The 27,346-nt window shown below is 38.1% G+C and overlaps 1 long non-coding RNA gene and 1 pseudogene across 2 annotated transcripts; one reads left to right on the top strand and one right to left on the bottom strand.

Moving 5' to 3' along the window:
* The first annotated feature begins 1,693 nt into the window (after positions 1–1,693).
* On the top strand, positions 1,694–26,980 carry LOC311070493 (interferon-induced GTP-binding protein Mx2-like; annotated as a pseudogene). The gene is made up of 14 exons (XR_014609530.1): positions 1,694–1,819; positions 12,671–12,867; positions 13,007–13,146; positions 14,534–14,688; positions 14,783–14,921; positions 15,006–15,204; positions 16,253–16,331; positions 25,065–25,187; positions 25,482–25,614; positions 25,751–25,906; positions 26,082–26,158; positions 26,248–26,490; positions 26,579–26,817; positions 26,917–26,980. The product of XR_014609530.1 is annotated as an interferon-induced GTP-binding protein Mx2-like (transcript).
* On the bottom strand, positions 5,778–8,580 carry LOC311070495. Its single transcript, XR_014603675.1, has 6 exons — positions 8,442–8,580; positions 8,175–8,207; positions 7,923–7,990; positions 7,603–7,658; positions 7,291–7,372; positions 5,778–5,827 (listed from the first exon to the last, which is right to left on the bottom strand). It is a non-coding gene; the product is annotated as an uncharacterized lncRNA (long non-coding RNA).
* Positions 26,981–27,346: the final 366 nt, after the last annotated feature.

Raw genomic sequence — 27,346 nt, 5'->3', positions numbered from 1 at the left:
CACGTTCTCTTGATGAATATGCAGTTGCTCATCTGCGGTGATGCGTGTTCCAGTAGCGTCGTCATATCTGGACATAACATATAGCCTATAACACGCTCTCACTCGTCACTTTTGGCATTTTTGGGAGGAGTACAACTTACATATGTGGTTTCAACAACCAGATGCATTTACACTTGTCCAGTTTCGTCTGGAATGCGGCACAGACCTCCTCCTGAAGTGGTTTGAGCATCCGTCTCGAATGCGTTTCGGAGGGCATTTACACCTGGTCTTTTCACGATCGGATAGCTATCCGATCTGAGAAACCGCATGAAGTGGCCAGGTGTAAACAGCCCCCATGAGGGCACGAAAGCCGAAAACAAACGCTGGTTGGCTTCTCACGTCCAAATTTGAGGAAGTGGTGGGGGAAGTGACGTATGCTGTAAAGCAGTCGAATTTTGTAGTTCTTTTTGTGCTCGGGTTACTACCCGAACTCCGAAGTTACGTAGTGCCAGTAAAAGCGATACAGACCCCGTCAGGCTATGGCAGACGTGTCATTCAACCTATTGTAAGTCGATGTACCATCACAAGGGTCTTGGAAATATATTATGAAGGTTGAAAAGATACATAGTGTTCCTTTAATAAAAATGTTCACGAAACTTAATAAAATGTTTAGTGAAATTAGAAAATATGTAAGAGATCGTTAATTTAGTTATGTTGTAGCCTATACACATTCTCATATCCATATATTTTGTTTTATTGTCATGAGTAATAATCTCAGGGTTTACTGGGTTTTACACAATTCTTTTTGTAGTGTGGTATTGGTGGTGGTGTACTAAAATAAACATTGTCACGTGTATATAGATTTCTTCTTCTCACCGCTGATTCCTGATGGTTTAGACTAGAGGACAATTACTCGAGTCGCCCCCTGTCGTTTCAAAGAACAGTACAACGGCGAGCGCGTCAAGTATGAACGCCTCGTCCGTTTGGGGAGGTGCGCGCGCAGTCTTCGGAGACTCGCGCTGCGGAGCCAGGCGAAAGTATAAACAAGGCTTAACAGATAGGCTAACCAACAGAATCTGTCTGGATCTTTGACCCCTTAAAAATAACAAAATTAGTTGTCCTGGGGTTTTTTTCCCAGAAAGCAGGTTGTGACATAGCCTATGTTTTGACATAGCCTATGATTGAAAAATTATTGCTCAAACACCAAATAGGTGGCGATATGCAATTATGTAAATCAGCATTTAACAAAAGAAGAAGAAAGAAGTAGTATCTCTGGTAGTATGGCGCACTTTTTCTTAGCGCCCTTTTCCATTGTGACTCGTCGATTCGTCGCTCTGAGAATGTCTTGTGTGTTAACCACAGTCTATGGTGTTAAGTATGAACTATGAACGTACTCCAAGTTTGACTTACTCACAGACGCGTTTTGGAACCAGAGTAGGCTACCTCGATTAAGCAAAGGTTTGGTTTAATCAACCGAGAGTTCAGGGTATGTGTTACCATTACAGTTTCCATTATGTCTCACTCTTATCTGCTTGACCATGTGCTTTTTTCACTGTCTTATAAAAATACAAGGCAGCCGCCCATCCCCACAACACCCCCTGGTATTTTTCCAGAAACTCTCAAAACTCCTCGTGTTTGATGTAGGCTACTTTTATTTTCGTTCTTGTCAAGGGGGTGTGATGCCCTAGCCTATAAATTGCATGGTTTCTATTTACCATCGCCACAAACACTTTGGATTAAAACTAACATATTTGAGAGGCATTAAAATCTTTTTTGTTTCAAGACAAGGTAACGTTATGTATATTTTTTCAAACGGAAGTGCTCATTACGATAATGACAGGTTAGTATATAATGTACGTTTATCTCGTCAATAACCTTTGAGATACATATTTTAAATGCTTTTATATGCCTAGTTTATTTTTAGTAGGCTATGTGCGCTGTAGTAAAATAACAAATGATTATTTATACACATACCCGTAAAACTTCAAATAAAGACGCCTGTCTCTTTTACACGCCTGGTGTGGCTACAGGTTTGGATAAATAAAGGCCGGTCTCAAATAGAGGCCCGGTCGGTTTTGTAGTTTCGAGTTTTATTTAATCTTCTAAAACCGTTAGATCGTCTGTTTAAGCCAGTTCTATGAGTTCAAGAGAGCCATGCGCATCTGGGCGGGAGCTGTTAGCGCAAGCAAGGCAGGCAGAGTTGCGGGTGCTGTACCGAAATCTGACTCCCCAGTTTTGTTTTGATAGCTGGTAGCTTTATTCCTCACCCGTCGAAGTTTATAGTTTGAATCGATCTGCCATGTTTTTTGTTTTTGTTTGTTTGTTTGTGTTTGTTTTTTGCATCTTTTATCCACACTAGTTCACTTTCTGTTAATTTATTTAAGTGTAGACAAAGATTCCATGCAGGATCTGGGTGCTTGATGTGTGAAAAATCGATCGATAAACGGATATAAGGAAGTGCATTTAAACTCGCTTTTGCGTGCACGCGAAGGGGAGTGCGATTTGTCCGGGGAGTCGGTACAACACCGGAGAGGGAGAAGTGAAGAAGGAGAGCGACGAGGAGGAGGAATTCGCCAATGAACTTGTAGTTGAGGATCGCGGTGGTGGTGGTGATGATGATGATAGTGATGAATAGGGTCCTTTTGTATCACATTGCAGTTGTTTTACAGGGTATAGCCTTCATTCTTTCTTGTTGATGTGTTTCTGGCAAGTAAGTTAGTTTATAGGCTCGATGGATATTACCGGTAACTTGTATTGTTCAGCCCATGGCTGACACATCGTTTCGTTTTTTTATGCTGCCAATAATAAAGGGACTTCTTCAGCACACCGGACGAGAAGCGCAGCGCCGCGTCTATGACAACCCTGCTGAAAAAAACAATAGAAACCATTACAGAATTGCTAATGGTTTCCACTACAAAACCATTACAAACCATCAGCCGTTAACCATTACAAAGTGGAGTCCATTACGTAGTGTGTTTTGGGCCATATTCCATTAGGATTTATTGGTTTTAAGGGTTTCCATTACAAATTTGTATTGGTCTGAATTTTAATGGTTTCCATTACAGTTTTGTATTGGTTCTGATGGTTTCATTACAAATTTGTATTGGTCTTGAATTGCACATATTTAATGGTTTCCATTACAGTTTTGTATTGGTTCTGATGGTTTCATTACAAATTTGTATTGGTCTTGAATTGCACATATTTAATGGTTTCCATTACAGTTTTGTATTGGTTCTGATGGTTTCATTACAAATTTGTATTGGTCTTGATGTGCACATTTAATGGTTTCCATTACAGTTTTGTATTGGTTAAGATTTGTAGGTTTAATGCTTTTAGCTGTTAATAATTAGGACATTAATTATGTTTTTAATAAATTAATTTGAATGATAACTACTATTATTATACACAATTGATATAAACTTCACACCAACTTTTCAATAGCTTACAGCTCAGGTTTTGTTTAGCAAAGAATGAAGAACTTGCACCTGAAATAAAAATTATAGTATTAAGACCTGCTTTTTTACTCAACCCAGCTGGAAATAAACATCTGACACAAAACATTAATATTACATTTTTATTATTTGATTCAGTTATTATTTTACATTGTGTGGCTTCACTGGGGCTGACTGATTAGACCTGCAAAAAGAAGGAGAATTCATTAGGACAATGTACCTCTTAAACCACATTACCAGTACATAAGATTATCCATACATTATATATTTAAATGTATTCATCCAACATCTTTGGGCATACTTTGATACCCATTTTTCTGTGGGTATCATGACTCCATGTCCTAGATCCTTAAAAAAAAAAAAAAAACATTAATATGCAGAATAAGACCATTTTAGCTAATTTAAAAGTAGAGGTCGACCATTATATTGGTTTTACTGATTACTTGGCACCAACAGGTAGCAGGCAGGCTCGGCAGAGTTACTTTAAAAATGTATTCCGTTAGTTACAAATTACTTTTAAAAAAAGTATTCAGTAACATAATCCAACTACCACAATATGAAAGTAATGTAATCTGGTTAATTTTGGATTACTTTAAGGTCACATATATAAATGAAGTCAAGCAAGAAGAAATATTATATAAAAAAAAATGCTTTTATTTATTAAGAATTTGGTCCAGTGTACAATATTTGCAAAATATAAACTATTTAAGAAAATGTCATATAGCTAACTATGTTGTAGCTAAATGCTGAGTTAATATGAAACCATAATTTACACAGAAAACAGAAATGTTTCTTCAGCAGGAACTGAACTGCACTGACTCGCTGCACATAAAATTATTGCAGCCTTTGCTAAATCGCGTGTTGTTTCATTTTGATTAATCGTGCAGCCCTAGTTTTTCCTCTTTGTCGCCATCTCTGTTCGAAATCTGCAATTGCAGTTATTCGCGGAATTATCAACTGTATTATCAGTGTGTTGTGTTAGTTTGACAGAATCCTGGTCTATGAGGACACCGTTTTACTGGGACACTGGTAACTGGATACATTTGGATGGCACCCTGAGTTCAAGTGTGTGTATGTATGAGAGTGATACGAGACATTGCGCCTGTGCTAGATGTACAGTAGGTGATTGTGACTTACTGATTTACACACACAATCCTAATTCAGTGACTGATAACTGTGGCAAATAATCTGTTTCTGAGGAACACTGAAATCTGTTCTATTCTTTAAGGAATAACTCAATTATTACATTAACTTCTTAGATACCTTTAGAGTTGCTGTATCTTGTTCAGGTTTCATCTGATTATTTTCAGTTATCATCTGTAAAAAAAGAAAGAAGAGCAAATAAAAAATATATAAAAAAGACAAATAAATACTAATTTTAGTATACTTATTGAAAACCAATTTCAACAGAGGTTACTAATTTTTACCAACTTCTTCAATGATTATATTTAATCTAACAAGCACAAATAGTTTTCGATATTGGTATTAGCAACAATGAGCTGTGAATTATGGGTTATCAGGATCGATCCTCCTAATATTCCATATGTGTGTCCCCGTAAAACGGTGTCCTCATAGACCAGGATTCTGTCAAACTAACACAACACACTGAGATTCTCTAGTCAAGTTAAACATCAGGAACATGTTCTTATGATGTCCCCAAAATGTGTCCTCATAAAACAGATGTTAGACACACACAACCTGACATAATAAACACGCATATTATGTGATGCATTAAAGGCCTGAAAACATATTGTTTTATCATTCATACCCTGTGGTAGTGACATTGCAGTATAGGCCTCTGTGAAGCCAGGCTATGTAAAGACTATGCCGTGTTATTTTACAGTTGTTTACTCAATTTCTGTACCTAAATTAGACTTACCTGGAATATATGAGGCAAAGTTTATTTCACATCTTTGTTACATTTTTTTACCTATGCTTGCAATTTATTATTTTCTATGCAGATGCAAACCCCTACAAAATCACACCAATCATTCTAGAATGATTAATTATTTCCAAATAGAGCTATTTAAGTCATTTGATGAAATAGTTTTTATTGAAATATTGCATTATATATTGCAGAAAAATGAAATATTGCAATATCGTGCAGGTCTATTACCGTGGGTCATTTTTAACCTTTAATATTACCTTATAATAATAAAACAAGTAAAATCATCACTGTAAATAACACATAATGTACCTCCTTTATTAAACAGTGTCACTGAAGCATGGAAACACTGAACTCACCTTTATAATGATTGCTGAATCTGCCCTGGAGATCTTTGGGGCAGAAAGATCTGCCATCTTTGTCTTTCTCCCGAAGTCGAAACTGTATGTCCTCCTCCAGATCTTGATCTTCTCCTTCACTGACTCACTTCAGGCATTATCTCATGTGTCTGCTGTCATAGAAAAAGGCTCTAAATAATCCAGACCATTGCATTTCTTTTGACATATTATTCAACAAGCTTAAACTTAAGACATAAACTGTGTTTAAGTGAATACTCTCCAAGCTCCGAGGAATATATCGTAAATGAAATTCGGGAGAACAGACCACAAATGTGCAGCATATGTTGTCCTTTTTCATACTCTTACAGCGGATTGCAAAGGAAAAAAAAAGAAAATGATCACGAGGAAAAGAAAGCAGCGACTGAAAAGAGCTCTTGCCATAGATATTCTTGTTATAACATGTCAGGTTAAAATACCAAGTATAACGTTATTCTCATGATGTCTGAAAATAAATCATGAAGGAAAATTGACAGCTCATCCAGTCAAACTGACGGATCAGCTTTATCTGTAGGGCTACCTCATGATTTGAAGTGATTCGTTTCAGCCTTTTTGAATGAAAGTTCCCCAAACAAAATAAAATAAAATGAATATTATAATGTTTTTTTGTTGGGTCAGACAATGATCATTGTGTCCATAGTTGATGTTTCTAAGAGTGACACAAGGTACACATCTTGCTTTTGGAAACATTGGACCCGAAGCCTGTATATGTTTTAATGATGCCTCATCTGCATCATTCTTAAATGTCTTGTATTGTTTTGTACTTATGTATATATCTGTACTGTGTTGTCTCTATGGACCTCTGTGTCTTGAATAAAAGTTGATGATGATTACCAAATTTCTCTCTCATATTGCTCCTCATAACCACTGAAAACGGTCAAAAAAATCGAACCAAAAGTCAAATTAATATGGGTTAATTTGTGTTTCATACCATGTAAAGGGAAACATGACAATATAAAAAATTACTGTACAGTAATGCAGAAAAACGCATTACAACCATGTTAAAGCTATTAAAAACGTTCAGATGCAAAAAGGAACTAAATGTAAAATTAGATAAACTAGTTAATGATATTGCGCAAATGCTCGGTCTCTTCAAAGGTCTTCGCGAATTATTGTGTTATAAGACTCAGTTATCAGAGCAGAAATGAATGAGAAACACGTCAAATGTGTAAGTAAGGGTCTTTCCTTGCTATTAATTTTTTGGAATGACTTATCGTGAGAGGAAAAAATGACGCTGTAGTCGCATAACATCGGTTAATGGAAACACCGTCATTTCGCAATAGTTTTTTATCGATATTTTAAAAAAATCACAAAAGTTTTGCGCAAATCTGTAATGGAAACGCGCCTAGTATGGCCTACATGAAACACGACTGCCATCTACAGGTTTTAGTTATTCCTGCGTCCAACACCTAATCCACCCTTCTGCAGGATCCCGCAGAATTTCGGAAGTGCTCCAGCATTCTTCTCTCTGAGACGCGATTTTTTAAAGGCCACATCTGTATGGGTGTGTTCATATGGATGAAAGCCTGTTGTGTTTGGTCTCTTGATTTGTGATAGTGGCAGCTATTGTGAAACTCACCTTCTTCATCTACTGAGTGTAGATGGCATCAAGGTCTTGTCCTGAAGAATCACAGGGCCAAACGCTAGGGATTATGTCTCATCTGATAACAAGAGCATAGCCATAAGTTTAAGAACTCTAATGGTATCTTTACCCCCTGATATTGCATTGGGGATATAAATTCAAACATTTTTGATGGCTAAGGCTAAGAGTATGAGTCACAGCTGGCCAGATATCTGTGAAAAATAACTTGCGTGCCTGAACCACATTTAGCATTTAAAAGTAAAAAGAATTTCAGTATTTATCAGTAAAAAATACATACAAAATAAATACCCCTGAGTTGGACAGTATGGTGTCAGTCTCATTAGCCAACATAATTCAAAACAGACCTAGAGAAATAAAATAAAATATACCAATGACCATGATATCCTGTTATCATAATAGTTAAATTAATTATTATAACTACGACCATTATAACATTATATTTGTCGCCTATTATTTAGCTGATTATTTAGCCTACAGGCTTCTCAAGGACAATCTGACATGGGGTTAATGATTTTAAAATGTGAGACTTCTTTCAAAAGCATAAATCTTACAGATCCCAGACTTTTGAACAGTAGTTCATTTGAGTTGTTTGAGGTGGTTTTGCTTACTAGTCATATGGTTCATAGCTGTGGAGATTTTCTTGGACGGAGGTGCAGCAGGCCTTCAGCATGATGATCTAGATAGAACATAACATGCAATTTGTCACAGAGCCAACAATGTTACATAGGATTTACAATAGAACATTTACAAGCTAGAGCAGAGGTGAAATGCAGAAAAGAGAAAGAATTGTATATATAATTCTTAATGTATTGTGAAATAAATGCATATGAAATTAGTATCATGATTAATCAATAATTCACCCTTTGTTGTAGAGGTTTTTTTTTCTGATGCTCCTGAAATCACATTTTTTATCACTATTTGTAAGTGACGTCACTGATTAACAGTACAGTACATTCTTTCAGGTTAAATAAATTAGCTTACTTCCAATCACCCATTGACAAATTACCAGCAAAACAAAACTATCAAAAATTGTTATCTACACAAAGATGAGGTTAAAACCCCAAATTTTCATAAACAAGAGCTCCAGTCTATAGTTAGCCTTAACATAAATTAGGCCTTTAACTTACCTCTTCTGAAAACGGTTGAGATGCTAACGGACTTTTTTGAAGACACAAAACCATTTCTATAAAGTAAATATTCAACAGAAGCGTGTCAATTACACGTAATAAAGGTGTCAGGGACGTTTGTATGTATTATTTGTGTGAATTTGTTGACTAAACTCACCTGAAAGCAGTGGAAACAACAGCGAGAGACGCGAGTTTTGCTGTTTGTCAGTTGATGACGTTTCCCCGTTTCCATCTGCTCTCGCGCAGCGCGCTCGCCTCGCTCCAGTGTTTGAACTATGGTTTGAATGCGACATGCGACTCGAATGTTCACGCGCACGCGCATTAAAACACTTAAAAGTCACGCAGCACTTAAATAAACATCTAGAATTAAAACATATAACATCATTTAAAATACTATTAATATTAAATCATGAATTTTAAACTCATTGTATATATATATATATATATATATATATATATATATATATATATATGTATATATGTGTATATATATATATATATATATATATATATATATATATATATATATATATGTGTATATATGTGTATATATATGTATATATATATACACATATATACACATATATACACATATATATATATATATATATATATATATATATGTATATATGTGTATATATATATATATATATATATATATATATATATATATATACTGTATATATACTGTATATATACTGTATACCGGTGTAAGATGTTCATCAGCTTGGCCAGGCTGGGAGACCAGCTAAAACCAGCTGACCACCAAATTGTCCTGGTTGATCATATGTGCCAGGCTGGGAGACCAACTAAAGCCAGTTACTTCCATCTTAAACCAGCTTAGACCAGCCAAACAGCTTAGGCTGGTTTTAGCTGGATTTTTCAGCAGGGAGGCCAGGTGTTGATGTTGACAAGGAAGAGAGCCAAACAGCCAATGTAACGGGTAACGTTAGGCTATCGAGCTTATTATACAGTAGGATTGTCTCGATTATTTGAATAAATTTGATTATTAAAAAAGAAAAAGAAAAACTTTAGTAGCCTACATACGGCAGAGGTGATCCAGCAAAGTCTGACATATTTATTGAAGAATAAAGTTAGAGAAATAAATAAAAACCCAGAGAAAATGAGACGAATTCTCATTGGATATCAATATAAAAGTCTTCACACAACATATACCTGTTAAATAAAAGTATTACAGTGAAACAGATGAGACAGTGGTCATAAGTTTCATATTTCTTTGTCATTTTATTTTTTGTAGAGCCTATTTTTAAAAGGTTATTTAAAACCTTTAAGAAAAGCATTTTGAATAGCTTGTAGCAGTGTGCTACATATACTGTTGTTAAACTGCCTAGTGTTCAAAGATACATTTCAATATTATAAAATACATTATTTGTGATATATATACCTATGTGAATATGTGTATGAGCAGACACACAACCATACCTTAAACAGAGATGTTGCTTTTTTAAAGACATGCATGCAGTGGAACAGAGTCAGAGTCTGAGATAGACCATAGGACAGGCAGCATGAAGCAGAACACTCCTGATCCACTGTCAGTGATTGACCTACAGCCTGACATGGACACTGCTTTGACTGCCACAGGAACTACCACAAAAGCTGAGGCAATGCGCATGATTATGAGCCATGCAGCAAAGCATAAAATAACTGGCTGCCAGTTACATGATTTACTGCAGTTGATAAATAAATTGTTTGGGCAAGAGGTTGTACCTCGATCCAAGTATCTTTTTAACAGAGTGTTTAAAAACAGTTGTGAGAAAGTAGAATTTCAGTTCTACTGTGAAAGTTTTCACTTAAACATGAACAGTCCAGGAAATCAGTGACAAACAAAGTAAATATTAATATCATCCAACCAAAGAAAACACTAAATTTGTTGGAGACTTAATGGTTCATATTGGTGTCCAGTAGATACCAACATGTAACCTATAAGTTGCCAAAGGTGTTCTATTGGTCCTTAATGGTATCCAATAGAAAAAACATGCCACCAATAGAAAAAAGCAAATTACCAATAGAGACATACTAGGACCATTACAGTTTCCATTAAAACCAATACAGACAGATAGACAAAACATGCCACCAATAGAAGAAAACAAATTACCAATAGAGACCCACTAGAACCATTACGGTTTCCATCAAACCCAATACAGTTTCCAATACAACCATTAAAACCATTAGCAATTCTGTAATGGTTTCTATTGTTTTTTTCAGCAGGGAACTCGAGGTATCGCACACCGGACGCGCACTTTGTCAGTTTATGGCCAGCAATATAGTTCAGGATATTATGGAATTAAGATAATGTCTGTACTATGTTATGGTTGTACTGTACAATTAAATACAATCGTTGCGTAGTCTGCAGTCTGAATTCACTTTACCTCAGAGCGTCCGTTAACTGAATGCAGGGCCGTTTCTAGCCTTTTTGGTACCCTATAGGCGAGATTCCTATTGAGATCCCCCCCCCCCCCGGTTGTAATTTGGCATTAACAGTTTTACTCACTTAAAAAGGACTTTGTAGCACTATGCTGGAGTAAAGTTAATAAATGATCGTTCTCTCCCATATGATTTTGTGAAACTATGTTGGGTGGACCTAGGGGGTTTCGGGGGCATGCTCCCCGCAAGAAAATTGTTTACATTTTAAGGTTAAATTAATGCATCAATCTGGTGCACTTTGAGAGCTCAAAATGAAGAGCTTCAACCTATGAACTGTGCACATTGAACAAAGAAAAACCATTGACTTGTACCTGGACACTAAAGAGGGCTCAAACATCTTATTAGTTATGATATAGAGTCTCAGGCTACATTACATTATCACTGGTGTTTATGATTTATATAAGTATTCATGACGTAAAATCCATATAGCCAATAATATGTAATGTATAAATTAAAATGAATATTTCAAAAGTATATTTTACATTACACTATAGTATAGGAACATTACAATACTTTTGTCCTAATTTCTTCACTTGCAAGAAATAAACCCTTGAGTTTTTATTTTGGAGAAAAACACCAGATCACATGAGCAAAGTGCGCACTTTTCTTTAAATCACGCAGCACAAACAGAATGCCTATATAGGCTACTTAATTAAAGTCTTGTGCTGTTTTATAAAGGCACAAAGCCATATCACGATTTCGATTTTAGTTCGTTGACAAAATATAACGCTAGAGACCTTTATGTTAGATTATAAATTTTACATCAGGGAGAAGAGCGAGTTCGGCAAAAGGCGGATTCGAACTCGGGTCAAACGCATCAAAAGCTACTTTCAAGCACCTCACGCCTTACGACCTATGCCACTGTAGATATTTAGTGGTGAGCGTCTTTTTGCTAAAAAGACAGGCACTTAGTGCAAATATACGCTCCATTATCGGAAATGTAAAAAAAAGAAGGATTTTTCTTCCACTCGCTTGGGCGAGAAAAAAATCTCTTGGTGTGGTGCGGGTTCTCACTGGCGCCTCCCAGCTGTTTGCGCCCTAGGCGACCGCCTTGCCTATGCCTAGAAACGGCCCTGACTGAATGAATTGAGAATATCACCTGAAAATCCGATAACATCAGCAATTTTCATTCAAGCAGCTGATTTCTGTTAATGAATGTAAAACTGAATGTATATTGCAGCACAGGGTGAAGTATAGGCTAAATAGCCTACATTAACGACGATTTGAGACAATATGTAGCCTACACTAATGTGTTCGAATTTTAAAGACGTGGTTTCAACTAAGTAGTTTCGCCCGGACTGTTTGACTACGTGTTTTCGACTGATCATCTAAGATACCACATGTTTTCAAATGATAATCTAAGACAGGATAAGTCTGTTATACATGCTAAAATAACGGAGAAAAGCAAATCATGTTCATTATTATCTCAAATAAATTTAAAGAGTTTTACATATTCCATCAAGATGTTGAAGATCGACCTATTTTCAACGTTGAAAAGTCGTAATTAGACATTAAAGATTTACGTCTATTCAACATCTAATAGGTGACTTTTTGCTAGCTGGGCTGTCTCATATAGACGCCTGTCTCAAATACAAGCCAGTGCAGTTCGGCGATTTGGGAAAATAAAAGCCCGGGCTATTATTTGAAGTTTTACGGTAGTTTAATTAGGCTATAGCAAATCAAAGTAAAAATACTAGGCTAAATACATTTAAAAAAAAATATAAAAAAAATACAGTGCAATCAGTGGGATTTTAGAAATAAAATGTACATTTTTATATTTACAGCCAAAAAATGAAGGGAGCAGTTCACAATCTTTTAGAAGAGAAAATTCGTCCATACATTGATCTGATCGACACTCTGCGGTCAGTTGGCATTCACAAGGACTTGGCATTACCGACTATTGCAGTGATTGGAGATCAGAGTTCTGGGAAAAGCTCTGTGTTGGAAGCAATTTCTGGGATTGAATTACCAAGAGGAAGTGGTGAGAGCTGGTTTTACTCTCCTTTTCTTATATCAATATTCATATATATTCAAAATTGAATACAAATAATAAGAGTGATATCTTTTGTCAGTACCAGTTTTGGTATTAATTAACTGTAATTGCTAACTGTTTGCTATAGGAATTGTCACCAGATGTCCAGTAGAGCACTGAGGCTGAAGAAGGTGACAGGTGGAGTCAGCTGGAAGGCTGTTCTATCTTACCGTGATAAGAAAACCGAATTTGTGGATTCATCATTAGTTGGAAAGTACATTGAAGCAGGTTAGGAAAAATGCCTGGAATCTGTTTTGTTTAAAGCATGTAAAAAATACTATAATATACCTATTAATGTATCTATTTTTATGCTAGTGTTATGCTTTTATGCTTTATGTTATTTTTAGACAGTATTTTCCATTAGCTACTTATTCATTAGCTACTAGTGCTTATTCTTTAGGTACTAGTACCTTTTTAAAGATACTACATATTAATTAGATAGGCTACTAGTTCTTATTTATTAACAGTACTATTTCTAGTATAACTAGTACTTATTCCAATAGTGTCTAGAATTTAATTATACTTAAGAAAAATTAGAATTAGTACTTATTTTTTAGTTACTAGTAACTTTTTAGACCAAAGATCTTAATAGGTACTAGTACTTTTTAAATGTGCATTTCTGCTTAGTATGCTATAATACATTGAATATCAATGAACCAACAACATAGAAGAGAGAGATTAGACAGGAAACTGAAATAAGGAGATGGCCCCAGAGGTGATATGAAATATTGATCTTTTTTAAATTCATATACAGTAAAATCAGGGGTGCACATAAGTTTATCCGTCTGGTTCTCACAAGAGCACCTAGAGATTCGGGTTGGTGCTCACATTGCACATAGTGTGACCCATTAAATAAAACTATAAAAATAATTATTAAAAGTAAAATAATTAATAATACAAATAATTAATAATAGTATTACTGCATTTTATTTAGTGTTTTTGTTATAAAATAGACAAAATAATAAATTAAGTGTGATAATACTATTTTTTATTTTTATTATTCAATAAAAATACACTTATTTTATAATACACTTAAAAAATACAATGCGAATATTTACATTTTGATTTTTTTGATTTTTACTTTTATATATTAGAATTCCCACAATTTTCAGACCTTATATCAGCAAGCTTTTATTTTGGCAGGAAATACGTACTTCAGTTCCAGTTTTATCCATGGATTTAGCACTGATAAATGAAGCGAGTCAGTGAATGTCACAGTTTCGCATTTTTCTCTGAAATCTGCAGATTTATGTATTCAGTTCAAATGGATATCTTATACAGTATTACAGTGTCGATCTAAAACGGTGTTTGTTTATTAACAGCTGTCAACCATGTCTGTGCGCAAATGAGCGGTCTGAACTGATTTACCCAGCACATTTTTTATTTTCGCCGCGCACCTGCGCACCACTTTTGTGCACCCCTGTATATAATCCTTTAGGACTGTCAAAATTGAACACATGCAATAAATTTTTTCAGTTTAACGGGTTAAAATATTTAACGCAATTAACGTAGCATCAGGTGTTTTTTGTCATCCTTTGGCTGCTCTACAGTTTGAATGCATTGATTTGCATTGTTGAATGAATTGATTTAATTATGCGGTATGTCTGTTCTACAGCCCAGGATGAGCTGGCAGGAAAAGGGGTAGGAATATGTGATGACCTCATCACTTTAGAGGTCATGTCACCAGATGTGTGTGACCTCACACTGATTGATCTACCTGGAATTGCCCGAGTCCCAGTAAAAGGACAACCAGATGATATTGACGACCAGGTGGAAAGTATAATCTGATTTATTATTGTCTTGCGTGCCACATGCAGAACCTTAGTTCAGTTCAGTTTTTAAACTATTTCTTCATGTCTTGTAGATCAAACGTCTGATAATGAAATTTATTGGGAAGCAAGAGACTATAAACATGGTGGTGGTCCCTTGTAACATTGACATTGCAACAACAGAAGCATTACAAATGGCACAAAAAGTAGATCCTGAAGGCAAAAGAACTGTTGGTAAGATGATCCACACATCATCTATCAACAAATAGTTTAAAGCACTTCTGTAAGCAAATGTGCATCTTTTTTTTTTTTTCACAGCCATTTTGACCAAGCCAGATCTCATAGACAGGGGAACAGAGAAGGACATTCTGGCCATTGTCCACAACAAAGTGATTCCTCTCCGCAAAGGTTACATCATTGTGAAGTGTAGAGGACAACAGCAGATCAATGAGAAAATTCCTCTGGAGCAGGCAACACAAATAGAGAGAGATTTCTTCCAAAAGCATGACTGTTTCAGGTTAGAATTTGAAAAGAATATTTCACCTTTTAACCAGTATTTAACATTTTGTTCTCTAAAATGTATGTCAATGGGACTTGATTTGAACTGTTTAGATAAGGCCATGGTTCGAATTACGTGGGAGCCAATGGGAGCTGAGCTCCCATAGAGAGAGGATGAGCTCCCATGAAAGCAGTAAAATCATACACCTGTGGGGGTCTCTAAAAATCATCAGCACCATTATTTTAAATTACAAATAAAGCACTTTTTCCTTCAGACTACTGTAGCATGACTTAAAAGATAGGACAAGATGCCAAACACATGGATCTCGCGGGATCTCGGATCGTCATCACACTACGGTACATCCTTATGCTTAAATCAAGTGATAAAAGTGCCGCTGCGATCATTGGCGTGGATACTGTGTTTGTGGCTCGAGCACAGTCTTCACTCGGGCGCGCTTCAATCCGTTGTGGAGACTCTCTATTCGTTCCAGTAAAATTACAAAACAAAATGCACACAAACGTGTCTCTGCCTGATATAGAACCACTTATAAACATAATCGGATTTGATGGAAAAAAAAAACTTATAGGAGTGCGGATTCGAACCTATAACCTCTGACGCGTTTGACAAATGTTCTACTACTGAACCCTTAAAACGACAAACCAAATGTACTATTTAAATTGAATTGTGTTACCAACGCTTTTTTATTAAATTTGTATTATATTTACAAATTTTTATATTTTTATATTACATTATTAAGCTACCGCGCCTGCTCATAGGCTACTTTTTTCTTCTTTTTTTAAAGAGACCCCCACAAAGATGAAATCATAATTCGAACCCTGGATAAGGCTACTTTTTTCCCTATTCCAACCAGTTTTCTAGCATAGTATTTCTGAACTGAAGTTAGCACATTCAGCAAATGGTATCCTATACTTTTAATAATTTTAGTTTGTTAGCTAATGTTAGTAATGTTCACCTTGGCCAAAGCAGTTATGAGTTTTTGAAATACCAGGTTATCAAGCTATATAGCATACCAACTTTTCAAAAAGTGTCTTTTATTTTTCTACAGAGACCTCTTGAAAGAAGATAAAGCGACTATTAAATGTCTTGCCGCCAAACTGACTCAGCATCTCGTTGATCACATCAAAGTAAGTTACTAATGGTCAGGGATACAAACTTCATTTTGAAATAGGAATTCACTGCTTTAAAAGGAGGTAATGGCATTCTCAACAATATTTTTATTTATTTATTTTTGTTTTGTTGCGGCAAACACATTTGACAGTGTTCATTCGACTACAATGGCTGCTAATTGTGTGGCTGACTCCAGCAGCATCCAGGGTAAACCCTGCATAAACCATGTCTATATCAATAGGAATCCACAGAATCAAGAATTTCATTTGAAAGTGAAAGATTTTCTCATGTAAATATCGGAATCGGTTCAAATTGGATACATGATTCGCCGCGTTGACCAATAGAAAGCTGCATGTTTTGAAAGTTACTTCTGTGAGCTGTGCTTTAGGCCTACATTACAATATTGACAATGGACCTTTTTCTCCACAATTTAGCCAAAACTGCGCTAATGTGCAGGGACGGACTGACAATCTGTGCGTTCTGGAAAAGTCCAGAACGGCTGTCCAACCGAGGGCCGTCGGCACTAAAAAAAGTCTAATAAAGCAATATGAACAGCCAACAGCATGCAGGGGCACTAATACAATCACTTATATGCTACGTGTAAAAAAAACAACTGAGGAAGAAGAGTCGGCCTACTAGCCACTGACATAATAGTTTTATAAGGCTTACCTAGATAATGTACTTTTAAATTTGCTTACATTATATTTGAATAGTTATAAGTTATAGTAGGCTATATAGCAGTGGTCTCCAACCACATGCAAACGTAAAAATATATGCATATTTTTAGGAACACAAAATAATTTAAAATCCACATCAGTTTATTTGTGCCCACGCGCCACGCCCTCCCAGGATCTATAACGTTACCTAGGTTACTTTCACTTTTAAAAATTCCTCATTTAAAAAAATAGGTACGACTCGACTCGCTTTAGCTCGGTTGCTTTTCCACTGCAGTTAGTACCGCTTCAAAGTGGAAAAGCAACCGAGCTAAAGCGAGTCGAGTCGTACCTATTTTTTTACAGTCTATGGTCGTACCACGCAGTGGAAAAGCGAAGCGAGTCAAACCGTACCGAGCCGTACCATGCAGTGGAAAAGCGCCATAATATCTCTGTTGTTTAAGTTAATCAAAGAACAAAGGGAACAGAGAAAAACACTCACTGCTCTTGACTAAAGAACTTTTGTAACTTTAATAAGGATTAGTCTATATATAATTTATAATTAATGCAGCACAGACTGTTTGATAACTTTATTCAATTTCTGCATATGTCCTACCTGTTAGAAAGGAAGGGCACGGGTAAATAATTATGATTCTGTTTTAATGTACCCAAGTGTACCTAAAATAAAAAGAGTTTAATATACAGGTTTGTAGCTCTTAATTTCTTTTTATTAATTAACCACTTGTAAACTTATGTTCACTTTTCTTTTTTTCTTTTTTTTTTATAAAGGATTTGTATTAAATATATATTCATTGAGTCGAATTGAAATTGAATTTAGAATCAAAATCGAAAATCGAATTGAGAATCAAAATAGAATCGAATTGAGAGCTTGCAAATCAAAATCAAATCGAATTGTAACATCTGAATCGATACCCAGCCCTACTAAATATACAACCAAGAAGAAAAATAGTAAATAACTAAATTATCATAGTGTAGGGCAGGGTTCCTCAAATGCAGCCCTGGAGGGCCACTGCCCTGCAAAGTTTAGCACCAGCTCTAATCGAAGACACCTGAACAAGCTAATAAAGGTCTTCAGAGTTACAGGTAGGTGAGTTTGATGAGGGTTTGAGCTAAACTCTGTATGGTAGATTTTAGGAACCCTTGTGTAGGGTTGTAGCAGGGATACAAACTCATGATAGATGAATAAGGCAAGCAATTACAGATCTGATATTTTTGTGAAAGAATACACTTCAAGTTCACTTTTCAATCTGTTTTATATGATTCAATGAGTTATATGTGCCCACAGTAAGTTTCACTGGCTCTTATTCTTTTTCACACTAGAAAGAAAAAAACAAACAAACAAATAAATTATTTACAAATATCAACTCTTTTCCTGCCATTGAGGAATTTTTCGACACCCCATGTTTTCACTGTTATACAGTAGGGAGTAGTGATGTATGTCTCGAGACCACTTTTACGTGGTCTCGGTCTTGTCACGGCCTTGACGGTCTTTGGTCTTGGTCTTGTCTAGGTCTCGGACCTCTCGGTCTTGTCTAGGTCTCGCTGTCTCAGACCAACATAGTGGTCGGGGGATTTAGCAATACAATACTACAATATCCACGACGACACAACGTTCGATAATGCAACATTATTATCCGCAACGGAACGGATTGAAGCGCGCGTCCGAGTGCTGACAGTGCGGCGTGTGCTCGAGCCACACGAGAAAACACTGTATGCGGCCACTGATCGCAGCGGCAATGAGCACTTTGATCACTTGGTTTAAAAAACACATATCAGTAACATAATGGGTTTTAACTTCATTCAGGAGTCATTCATTTTGGGTAACTGCACAACTACACAACTGACAGATGACTTTGAGCGCACCGCCAACGGTGTGTGTGTGTGTGTAACTATAGCGACAAAACGACCAACTTTCGGATCCCGCACTTAAGCCTATAATTTCGTTTTTAAAAATGTAATTAAGTATTTAAAAGTTGCAGAATGGGTTCATTTGGAGTCTAAGACTCCGAAATCGGCAGAGATAGGCAGGCATTTGCTTAGATGAATTTGTGTCTTTGATATCTGTGTGTGTGTGTATGTTGTGTTGTTGGTGTTAGACTAAATAAATGGTCTTTTAAATATCATCTGCATATCTCCGTTGTGTTGACTAAACATTAGGCCTAATCTAAGTTTATGATTGTGTATCTTTAATTTGATGTTATACGTTTTCATCTACACATTAATTATAATTTCAGTTGGTTACATATTTCTCATTCTTTAGACAGTTGTTGGAGGAGCAAGATGGTGTTGGAGGTGTTTGATGTTTTGTCAGATGAACCAGTCAGTACCAGTCATGTCAGTCCTCAACAGTAGGCCTACACAAAAGTTAAGGGAGTCTCAATCCTCTAATAGTGCAGTAACAGCCGTCATGCAATTGCTACACATAGTTGATCTCATCCAATCTGCAAAAACATTTACAGTGAGCTCACAGTCACACACATGACATGGTCTGTCTCTGTATTGTTCTGCCTGTGTAGTTGAAGTAATACCATCTAATATGCATTGAATGTAAACTGCGGCTGAACCCTATGCTGCTGTTCTTGAATTCATACAAGTTATTGCTTAGCTTCAACACTAGTCTGTTTTTTTCCCCTCCGGTCTCGACTTGGTCTCGGTCTTGGTCTCGACTTGGTCTTGGTCTTGACTTGGTCTGTCTTGGTCTTGGTCTTGGTCTTGTCTTGGTCTCGATACCCTCTGGTCTTGGTAGTGTCTTGGTCTCGGTTTAGGCGGTCTTGACTACAAGTCTAGTAGGGAGTGCTATTACACATATTCTGAAAGAGTAGGCTACACAGAATCAGATCAAAACACAAGCGAAGAAGAAACAAGCGATAAAAGCATTGCTTATCCAAGTTGTAGGTTTTGATAAAACCGTAATTTCTTTTCTTTCTTTTTTTTTACTTACCTGTTAATAATCTTGTATTGCGCAAAAGTATTAATATGAAAGGCTCCAATTTAGAGCGGCAAAGTACTTATGCGCATTCCACGTGCAGAATGATGCGCTTTAAGCGACATGGAGTCACAGCGCGCAGCTCTCTGCATTGAAAAGTACAAAGCAAAAAGGAAAGAGGAAAAAAGGAAAGCCTTTTCTTTTAACAGTTACATTTCTGTTACTGTGAAGTTAAAAAAGTTAACCGTGAAGAACCATTATTAGTGCTCTCTACTCCAGCGTTGTGATCTAACAGACACCCGGTACGGTAGAAAGATTACATGACTAAGAAACAGCAACAATCTCCAGCAAGATAAAGTAAATTTATGCAAAACCATAGACCTTTATCTACAAATTAAAGTATAATAATGGAAACATTGATCTTGGAGTGATTCACCGTAACTGAACGTGATGCGCTGTTTGAATGCTGAATGGAGAATGACTGAGGAGAGATGAGTTTCCTAACTTAAAGACTTAAATATTAATTTACCTCACATTTTGCCCGTCACTGAAAATGTTCCAGAAACACATGATTTTATTTTGTTTTGGCAAGTATTTCATTATTTTACCCAAAGAAAAACGTTGAATTACAGATATTAGCCTATACAGCTCAGTGCCTTCACGCAGTTAATTAATAAACCGGTTTGTTAAATCGGCATTTTTCATGCTATAGCCGATATGCCGATGGCTGTGAATTGATAAAAAAATCCTACATTGGTGCATCTCTAGTAGAATTTTTATAATATCTAAAAAAAGAACGAACCTCTGCTTAAAAAAAAATTCTACTAGAGATGCACCAATGTATGATTTTTGCATGTATAATTAGTCCAGTCATTTTATGAAAAAAGGTTGAACAAACTGCAACAGAATCAAACTCAACTGATTTTGTATCCTCAATATGTCCTGAGTAAGGGGGAAAAAAGCCCCGAAGAATCCCCTTAGGGGAAAGTTTCAAAAAAGACCCAAATATAGCCTATTCATACGCCTATTCATTCTTTTTCTCACATGAATAGGGTAAAAAATTTAACCTTTAGTTCCCTTTCAAGGCGGTAACTCAACATTACGTCAGCTATGACGTATATGGGAACTCCTCCCTTCTCCACTTTCGCTGAAATCTTATGGGCTAACGCGGGCAGTATAAATTGCATGGGCGCAAAAATTACCCCAGAATCTCTTTCTTCACCTAGAAGTCTTATCTAAGTCATCGTGGAAGTTGCAATAGAGGACTACTCACCCCTGTTTTTCCTCTCCGTATCTGATGGCTGCTACATGCCAGATTTGTGTGGGTCCCATTGACCCGCCCGACCTTCACCAGTTCTGTGTCACCTGCTTGGGCCTCGCCCATGCCGAGGCGGCACTCACGGACGACACGTGCGCCCACTGCGCCAAGCTGCCAGTGCTCGCCCTCAGAGCCAGAAGAGAAGTGGCTCGGGCAACAGCGGGGATGAGGCCCAATGCCGCCAGCGAGCCGCTGGTGGGCCCTCCCCTGCCCGAAGACGAGTTCGACGCTGTCAACTTCGCGGACGATAGCTTCCACCGAAGACGATAGCTTCTTTCCAGACGTGAACGAGCACGTGGTGAAGTCGTGGGCTGCACCCCAATCGGTGCGCACCCACTCTGCCACTCAGGGTTCACGGCCCACCAGGCAGACAAAGCCTATGCTTCTGCAGGGGAGGCAGCTTCTGCTCTTCACGCCATGGCAATACTCCAGGTGTTCCAGGGAAAACTGCTTCAATCCCTCGACGGCGGTGCAGCTGACGCTGACGTCATCAGGGATCTGCGCGCGGCAACTGATCTCGCACTGATGGCTACTAAGCGCTCTGCTTAAGCCATCGGCCGTTCCAGTGGAGTTCATGGTCGTCCTTAACAGGCACCTATGGCTTACCCTAGCTGACCTGAAGGACGCGGACCGCAAGACGCTCTTAAATGTTCCAGTCACTCCCTCCGGCCTCTTTGGTGACGCTGTGGAGTCGGTCACGGAGCGTTTCTCCGAGACGCAGAATCGCACCAAGGCGATGAGCCACGTGATGCCTCGTCGCTCACTCCAGGCATCATCTGCGAGGTCCCGCTCTTCTTCTGCTTCTCGCCAGGCTCAAGGACCGGCTAGACAGCCCGCCGTGGCGCCCCGCCCTGAACCGGACACTCGTTCCGACCGAAACAAGCAGTGGTCAGGGCCTGGAAGGAAACGTCAGGGTCAGAAGAGGAGCCCGCGCCACGAGAGAGCCATCCTCGGCTACCAAGCCGCCTTCCCGACGGACCGATAAAGAGGAAGAGAGAGCTCGCTGGAGGCCCCGCCCCCAAGCGTCATGTTCAAATGCATCATGTCCCCCATGTTCCTATGGGCGACGATTGCTATGTGTGTTTAAATGCTGTTTGTGTGAGTTCCATTCACAAAAAGAGCTTTTTCTTCCTCTTGCACCCAACACTGTGTCACTCGCCCTTTCTCAGAGCAGCGCAGAGCCACAACCCATGATTATAATGGCCTCTCGAGGGCGCCAGAGTGCCAACACCACACAATGCCCACCACGAGCCGCCCTCCCGCCAGTGCTTCTAGCCTTGCGTGGACGGTCAAAACACGCCATTAGTGCTTACGGTGGCCGTAGAGCTAACGCGTCCGCTGTGTCACTTCCTGGACACGTGGAGGGCTATCCCGGGCGTTTCACCGTGGATACTGGGAATAATTCAGCACGGATATTCTCTCCAGTTCAAACGCAGACCTCCCCGCTTCAATGGCATGGTCCCGTCACTGGCTTTGCCCCAAAACCTTCCCGTTCTGAGACAGGAAGTTCTCAGTCTGCTCGAGAAAGGAGCGCTAGAGCGTGTCCCTCCGAGCGAGCAGGAAAGCGGGTTTTACAGCCGCTACTTCGTGGTGCCAAAGAAGGATGGAGGACTCCGTCCTATTCTGGACCTGAGACCCATCAACTGAGCACTTCACAAGCGCGCGTTCAGAATGACAACACTGAAACAGATCTTGACACAGATACGTCCCGGGGACTGGTTCGCCTCAGTGGATCTAAAAGACGCGTACTTTCACATTCAAATAGCGACGTGCCACAGGCGCTTCCTGAGATTTGCTTTCGAAGGCATGGCTTATCAGTATTCAGTGCTTCCATTCGGCCTGGCCCTGGCCACCCGCACCTTTTCAAAGAGTGTGGACGCAGCACTTTCTCCCCTCAGATCGAGCGGAATGCGCATCTTGAATTATCTGGACAATTGGCTGATTTTAGCCCAGTCAAAAGATGTGCTAATCAGTCACGGGGAAACACTGCTTCGCCATTTGGATACGCTGGGACTGTGTGTGAATATGCAGAAGAGCGTGTTTTTACAGAGTCAGACTATAACATATCTGGGAGTATGTTTGGACTCGATGGCGATGCGAGCCCATCTCTCTCAAGAGCGCATAGAGGCAATTTCATCGACTCTGCGCCGTTTCAGACCGGGCAGGTCTGTTTCACTGAGGGAATTTCAGAGGCTTCTGGGACTGATGGCGGCGGCTTCTTCAGTGTGCCATCTGGGTCTGCTGCATATGCGGCCGCTGCAGTTTTGGCTGAAAACTCGAGTTCCGCCGAGGGCGTGGTCTTCAGGCCACAAGCGCATTACGGTCACTCACAGTTGCGTCAGCACTCTGAGACCGTAGACAGGTTCAGCCCAGGAGTTCCTTTGGGTATAGTGACGCAGCGCTAGTCTCGACGGACGCGTCAACTTCAGGCTGGGGAGCAGTGTGCCTGGGTGTACCTGCCTCAGGCCTGTGGTCAGAGTCACAGTCTCAGAGAAGGTGGCACATAAACCGTTTGAATAATGGAGTGGTGTCCTTAGCCCTACAAGCCTTTCGGTCGAAACTGGAGCGGCAACATGTACTGATTCGAACCGACAACACGTCTGTGGTCTCAGGCAGCGAGTTTGAAAATGTCTTGTTGAATGTTGTTGACATATAACAGTAAAATACTTAATGTTAATGGCCTTAACATTAAGTACTTTACTATTATATGTCAACAAGATTCAACAAGACATTTTCACCTGGCTTTACCCAATGTTTAGATCTGTTGTGGTATTTATGCAAATTAGCACATACGTAATTAGACTATGCACCGTTTGACCATGTTAACAAACAATTTAAAAAAACTTGTAATACATTTTTTGTTTGTCTTGATGTAAGTAATCAACTCAGTAATTTTCATGGTGATATCTAAAGGTAAAATGTGTTACCCTATTCACGTAAGAAAAAGAATGAATAGGTGTATGAATAGGCTATATTTGGGTCTTTTTCGAAACTTTCCCCTAAGGGGATTCTTCTGGGCTTTTTTTCCCCTTACTCAGGACATATTGAGGATACAAAATCAGTTGAGTTTGCTTCTGTTGCAATTTGTTCAAGGTTGACCCCCACTTTGGCTTAAAATGACTGGATTGCTTTTTCAGATAGTCATACAACAAAATATTCTGGGGGCCATGAAAGTTTTGTGAAAATGATCTAAAATGCTGGCGGTGGCTGGCAAATAAAAAAAACGCTGGTGGGGAAAGAGTTAACTATAAGTAGACTAGCTACTATATTGTAATGTATAGGCCTAAAGCACAGCTCACAGAAGTAACTTTCAAAACATGCAGCTTTCTATTGGTCAACGCGGCGAATCATGTATCCAATTTGAACCGATTCCGATATTTACATGAGAAAATCTTTCACTTTCACATGAAATTCTTGATTCTGTGGATTCCTATTGATATAGACATGGTTTATGCAGGTTTTACCCTGGATGCTGCTGGAGTCAGCCACATAATTAGCAGCCATTGTAGTCGAATGAACACTGTCAAATGTGTTTGCCGCAACAAAACAAAAATAAATAAATAAAAATATTGTTGAGATTGCTAAAGGATGACAAAAATTAACAGATGCTGCATTAATTGCGTTAACAGCCCAAATTTGATTTAAAAATCAAATAGTATTTCATACACCTCATTAGCAGCATGAACAAGGCCCAAATGGTAAAAATGGAAATTAGGCAGCTCATTGGTGTTGAGACTAATGCTCTGTTCATATTTTTCTATTACTATATCTATTGAACATAGTGTGTTCCAAATGCATTGTGTGATTTTTTTTTTTTACTCATTTTTGTCAGAAAACTCTGCCACACCTCAATGAGCAGATAAAAAAGCAGATGTGGGACCTGAGGAATGAGCTCAAAGAGTGTGAGGCTGGACCACCACAGGATCCTAAGGGGGCCAAACTATTCCTCACTGAAGTAACAATTTAATCTTAATTTCATTTCCTTGCTTCTTAAAATTATTATTTGGGGTCCAAGCAACTGATGTGTACCAAATTTTGTGAGACACAGCCATTTAATGCTAAATTACATTTCTCCCAATAATTGTGTAACCGTAATGGCTATAATAAATTATTAAAATACTGACTATACTAAATCCTCTAGTGTTGCCAAAAGAAACAATTTATGTCAGTTTATATTGTATTTCTCTTTGATTAATGTTATTATGTGATGTAACATTTTAGGTAACAAATGTTATTTTTGTTCTCACAGACTTTAACAAGATTCAATAATCAAATCAAGTCCTTATCATCAGGAGAGCTGATCATTGAGGGCAATTTGTTTGTCCAACTTCGGGCTGAATATAAGAAGTGGAATGATCATCTTAACGACACAAAGAAAACTTGTTAGTATTTTTTTTTTTATTTAAGAAATATAAATACGTATGCTTTAATTGACTAATTGGCTTTAATTGATGTTTGTGCTCTTCAAATGAAAAAGTCAAATAATTTCAAAACAAATCTGCCTTGTTCCCAAACAAGTTAAAAATTCGACAAAAGAGATGATATCAACTATCCAGAATTACAGAGGGAGGGAACTGCTTGGCTTCTGCAACTACAACATGTTTGAGGTGGTTCTGCAAAAGAATGTGGCCACACTTAAAGAACCTGCCATGGACTTACTCAACACCGTCAAAGGTACCATCACTCCATGCTAAAGGTCTTTCTGCAAACTGGGGACATTTTTCATTATAAAACCAAAAGATGAGATTACAACTGAATAACACCCGGGAATGTTTTTGTAGTTTTAGCACATCTGAATTGTGAGACATTGTGGCTATTAGTCATCTTGATTTTTGTATTTTTCTTGAAGACATCATCATCGAGCAGTTTACTAAAGTAGTAAATCAATGTTTCCAGAAATACCCTGTTCTTCTGGATATCACTACGGTAAATATTGCTCCTTATTAGTGGTAAACAAAACTAAGCAATCATCCATTTTTAATCAAGCTTCCTCTGTACATCACTTGATTCTACAGGACAAAATTCACAACATTCAGTCAAACCAGCAAGAGAAGGCAGAGCAGAGGATCTTAGAGCAGTTTGAAATGGAAAACATGGTCTACACTCAAGATCCCATCCACTTTAAGGCCTTAAAAGAGATTCCTGAAGAGAATCCTGAAGAGATGTTTTCAGATACCAAAGTGACGTTTTCAGAAGAGCAGTTACCTATCTTTCACCAAAAAAGCAAGTACAGTGACATACTACAGGGATATTATGAGGTAAATCTTCATAGTTTTCAGTTACAAATATGAAGCTTTGTTCAGAGACTGAATGGACTGCAGTGCTTAGTACCTGATTTTCTTTCAGATTGTGGTGCAGCGAATGGCTGACCAACTGCCCTTGATGATCTCCCTTTTCATGCGGAAGCAGACTGCTGAGCTCCTGTCTATTGACATGTTGAGTTTACTGGATGAGGCAAATGTGAGCGAGCTCCTGTTTGAGGACTCTGAAGTTGGTAGAAAGCGCAAAGACCTACAGGCCCGACTGGATCGTTTGAGTATCGGTCAGGAAAAAATTAGCAATGTTATCTGAACAATCTACTGACTAAATCAGGGGGTCATCTTATATTTGGAACAACACAATATATATATATAAGCTTGCGCTCAATCGGCCCAAAGCCGGGATCCGACCAGCGCGGAAGGTCTTAACATGTTACTGTCTTTTCTCGAGGCAAAGTATTTTTTGATTAAATGCAATACATTTTAATATTAATTCTCTCGTTATTTCATTTGACTTCATAAATGAAAAGGTTTTAATGATATCTGTAGATCATTAATTATGAGCGAATGTTTGACTATTCCTTTTTACTCTTTAATGAAAGTAATGTCAAAGATAATCGATACAAAACATCAAATACTCTGGAATAAAGAGAAGAGATGCAACCCAACATTAAGAAATACATGAGGCTGAGAGGTCTCACTCTCAGCCTCACGGGCTAATCTGAGATACAGAAAAGGCCCTGAACCCTTTGCTACATTCCATTATATAGACAGACCTCTTTCACATGGAAACATGTACTAACAAAAGAAATTTGCATTCAGAGGTTACACCTTTTGGGGGGGTGAGACCATTTGC

Source organism: Abramis brama (assembly GCF_963993115.1).
Source record: "Abramis brama genome assembly, chromosome: 20".
Classification (NCBI taxonomy): Eukaryota; Metazoa; Chordata; class Actinopteri; order Cypriniformes; family Leuciscidae; genus Abramis; species Abramis brama.
This window is presented reverse-complemented; position numbering and strand designations above follow the sequence as displayed.